This window comes from Chaetura pelagica, unplaced genomic scaffold (assembly GCF_000747805.2).
Source record: "Chaetura pelagica isolate M959 unplaced genomic scaffold, ChaPel_1.0 scaffold1077, whole genome shotgun sequence".
NCBI classification, from domain to species: Eukaryota; Metazoa; Chordata; class Aves; order Apodiformes; family Apodidae; genus Chaetura; species Chaetura pelagica.
The window spans coordinates 17,156-21,879 of NW_009953938.1; positions in this window are offsets into that span (position 1 = coordinate 17,156).

A 4,724-nucleotide genomic window follows, 5' to 3' on the forward strand; every position below is an offset into this window, starting at 1 on the left:
AGAAGTGCTGTTCAGTTGATTTCTTGTTGTGACTTGAAGATGCTGCTTCCTCATCCCCCCCCCCCTGTTAGTTCTAGAGACCATCTAAACCCATGGAAGCAGCTGCTGTGCTGGCATGAGAGCCCCAACCTCTTCCAGCTGGGTGTGGAAACGCAACACGCCAAGAGGGGCATTTTTGAGGCAGCCTCTTGGGTGACCTGAGTTTGTTCTCAGGGAGCCTGTTGAGGGCTGGAAGAGGGAAAAGCCAAGTGCCAAACCTCACAGCCACAGCCTGGTTGCTCCTGATGACACTGCTTGAGCCTGCAGGTTTCCTTCAAGTGAGGTTTATGCACTATCCTCTGGCTCCCTTGAGCCTTCTCGGAGTGTTGCTCCTGAAGCCTGATGGTGCTTGGAGGGTGAGCACGTGGTGAGGGAAGGAGATGGGGCAAGGAACAGGCACAGCAGGGGAGGGGCAGAGGAAAGGTAAAGGATCATAGAATCATAGAAACATAGAATCTCAGGGGCTGGAAGGGACCTGGAAAGCTCCCCCAGCCCAGCCCCCCTGCCAGAGCAGGGGCACCCAGAGCACATCACACAGGAACGTGGCCAGGGGGGTTGGAATGTCTCCAGAGAAGGAGACTCCACAGCCTCTCTGGGCAGCCTGGCCCAGGGCTCTGTCACTCTCACAGCAAAGAAGTTCTTCCTGAGATTCACATGGAACCTCCTGTGCTCCAGTTTGCACCCACTGCCCCTTGTCCTGTCACTGGACATCACTGCACAAAGCCTGGCTCTGCCCTCCTGACACTCACCCTTAACATATTTGTAAACACTGATGAGGTGGCCCCTCAGTCTCCTCTTCTCCAAGCCCAACAGCCCCAGCTCCCTCAGCCTTTCCTCAGCAGGGAGATGTTCCCCTCCCTCCAGCATCTCTGTGGCTCTGCCCTGGGCTCTTCCCAGCAGTTCCCTGTCCTTCTGGAACTGAGGGGCCCAGAACTGGACACAACATTCCAGACGTGGCCTCACCAGGGCAGAACAGAGGGGCAGGAGAACCTCCCTGACCTACCAACCACCCCTTTCTAACCCACCCCAGGATGCCAGGGGCTTCTTGGCCACAGAGGAGAAGGAAGCAAGCGGAGCACGATCCCCGCACCCTCCAGAGCCTCCCCTCCCTCGTGGCAAACAACGGGCCCCCTTATTTGGAGCTGGAGCCTTGATTTATGCCCTGGTGCAGGCAGAAATTGAACCAAACCTCCTTGGTGTGGGGTTGATGGTTGGCACACAGAGGGCAGTGCTGGAGAGGGACCTCAATTAGGCAGGTCAGGGTGGGGGGGTGAGGACGCGCGGCGGTTGGAAGCCACGAGTTTGGGGCAACTTGACCCACGTGTCTGAGGATTGCTGGGCTAAACCACGTCGATCATGCAAACCCAGCATCTGTTGTCCTTCCCTTCCTGGGCAGGATGAAGTTATTTCATGGCCCTAACGAGGCAGGAGCAGCACAAAGCCCATCCTGTGCCCGTCACTCAGGGCAGCGCTTTGATGCGGGGGTCAGACTTTGTGCCGGACCTCAGATAAAAGCCATTCCTGCAGGGAACCAGGGCTCCCTCAGAACAGGCTTTTAGGGCCCTGCTTTATCCCAGCTCAGTGCTTTACAGCAGGCATCCTTCTTTATTTTTTTCCTTCTTCTTTTTTTCCCCCGTGGCAACTTCATTAAATTACCCATCGATCCGTTTTTAGAGGAACCAGCCTCAGGAAAATGACAGTAACCCCAGCAATTATCTGTGTGCACAGATGGCTCCTCCCTCATTGTGAAACCCAGGATCCCTTGTTTTCACCTTGAACCTCCTATGCTCCAATTTACACCCATTACCCCTTGTCCTATCACTGGTCATCACTGAGAAAAGCCTAACTCCATCTCCCTGACACTCACCCCTTACATATTTGTAAACATGGATGAGGTCACCCCTCAGTCTCCTTTTCTCCAAGCTAAAGAGACCCAGCTCCCTCAGCCTTTCCTCAGCAGGGAGATGTTCCACTCCATCATCTTTGTAGCTCTGCACTGGACTAGGGAACAGGCAGGAGGGGAGGGTTGAAGTTGGTCTGTGCAGGGGCCAGGATGAACTCCAGGGCAGAGATCTGCTCACAGGGGGGGGAGCTCAGGTCGTTCTCCTTTCCCAGGTGTTGTTTTGAGTCAGCTGGATGGCCCAGTCCTCTTCCAAAATCAGAACAAACATGAAAAAACAACAGAGACCCTATTGAGGTCCTGCAGATGACCTGCCTCCCAGTTTAGGAGTATTAACTGGGTTTGAATTTGCCTGGAATTAAATGGCTATAGTGGTGTATGAAAGCCAAAATAATTCAGAGCCTCAAATACAAACCTACCCTCTGACATCCTGAAAACATGCCATCCTCTTAAAGCACTGCAGAACACAACTGTGCACATTGCCAAGCAAGAGTTTGTCTTTGCCTACGAGTTTTTAAGTGATTATAGGCCAACTTAGAAAAAAGCAGATTACAGCTCAAGAGTAGAGGAATACATCAGGTTCCATTGGTCAAGAAATGAGAACCTGCCCATGTTGAAATAGTTTAAAATGCATTTGACTTGGAACAGTTTGAACCTGTCTGTCAGCTTTGAAGAGCAACATTTCCAAGAGTCCTCCAGGTATGGATCCTTTATGGCTACAGGACTCCCTCCCAAACCCACTGCTACCTACTGGGACAAAACACACAAGCTTTGCCCCTCAACAGCATCATACAGGAACATTTTCTTACAGCCCCTGTGATGCTGTTCCAGCAGTTCACATTCCCTTCCCAGTATTAATGAGAATTGATATTTCAAGTGCATCTCAAATCAGGAATGTACAAAAGTAATCTGTTGAGAGTCGTGGGGGGTCTGACTGGGATCACTAGAATAGCAGGTGCCTTTTAATTTACTGGTAGGACAGGGAATAAGTTCAGACACTTACAACAAATCTCCTGTTGAATTGGGTTTTGAAATGTCCCTGACTTCAGGTTGTGCCTGGAGCTGCTGCAGGGTGAATCCAGTGGCCAAGCTGGGGCTGTGCCACCTGCCCCGTGCTGGGGGGGAAAAAATAAACCCAAAACAGCCTTTTCCCCAGCTGGAATGGTGCAGGTGCTGAACTGAGAGGCTGGGATGTGGGGAAGCCTGTTAGGGAGGTGGGGAAGGAGCAGCTGATGTGCCTCTCCCTGTGGTTTGGCATCCAGGGCTGAGGGCTTCTCTCCGTGTTCCCTCCTCGTTTCCCCACAATCCCACTTTGGAAGGGATGCTCTTCTGACCCCATTTAAGCAGGAACTTCTCTGGTGATGCCCCAGGTGGGCAACCCTCTTTCTGCCACCCCCTCCCCCCCTACTTTGCAGGGTGGCATTGGCCCAAAATTGCCATTGGGCCATGAGCAAAGTGGCAGGGAGCTTATCCAGGGTATGGCTGAGCGTGGCTTGGGGCTCCAGAGAGCAACAAGGGGCCCAGCACAGCCCTGCCTTGGGAAGGTGAATGTTCACACGTGGGAAATGCAGCCTAGAGGACCCATAAGAGAACAGGGAAAGCAAAAAACTGAGTCATTGAGGTGACGTTTCTATCAAGCAAAAAGCAAAAGGAGACTTGATTCCAGGTGCTGTGAGGGGGAAAAAAAAATCATGCCTGGCACGCTGGGGACTCTGTCACTTGTCTTGTAGGACACAGCTCCAGTTAAATGAGGAGTTTAAAAGTGATCCCAGCCCGTTGGGCCTTCTGTGTTGTTCCAAAACACTGCTTGGAGGTTTTGCTGTGGTGTCTGGGCTCAGCACCCCGGGCATGGCAGGATTTTGGGAGCATTGCTCTGCTGCCAGGCTGCAGGCCCTGCTGGGGCTGGAGCAGCTGCCAGGGCATCATGTACCGTGTGCCATGGTCCTTGGCAGACCAGAAGTGGTGGGGAGGGTTTTGGAGGGGCTGCTGGAGGCTGCAGGCAGGTCCCAGGGCTGTGGGTACACGGCTAGGGTGAGAACACGGTGGGGTTTGATTTTTGTAGGTGTTTTTTCCCCCTCCTCTCTCTTGACAAGAAGAAGGAGCTGTTATGGGCAGGATTCAGCCCATCCTCTCACCATGGGAAGCCTTTCCCCCTCCCCTGTCTGGAAGGCTTGTTTGGAAGAGGCTCTTGGGCTGCAAGTCAATGGCTTCAGGTCGTCAAGGGACAAAGCACCCTGAGTTCATTTAGGGTTAGGAAGGGAGAACAAAACATTGAAAATGGAATGCAGTCAAAGCCATGCTCAGTGAAGCAATGAAAACCTGCATGGAAACTGCCCTTCCAGGTAGTGAAGTGAGGATTCAGTGGGCAAGGAAGGGGTGGGAAGGGAGATGGGGCTGGGGCTCAACCCCAGGGTGCTGGTCAGGGCAGGGAGCTGCCTCCTCCCTCCTGGTGGGAAGGGCAGGAGGAGACCTGGGGTGGCAGGGAAAGGTGCTGCCAAGGCAGAGGAGCCTTGGGTTTTCCAAGGAAGTCCCAAACTGGGTGGCAAGCAGCTCTTGAACACACCTGTGGGGGAGGTTTCCAAACGGCTGGAGGCACTTGTTGACCTTGGGGAGGGTTTCCCAGCTGTCCTGTGTTGCTGCTCATCCCTTTGAGCCCGGTTTTGGGGAGACTTATTAAAAACCCAGGGAGGACCGTGGGTGAAGGAGGGTCCAAGCAACCCTTTTCCAACTCTGTACCCCCTCCCCTGCTTCTACTTCCCCCCCCCCCCCCGCCCCGCTCCCCGGT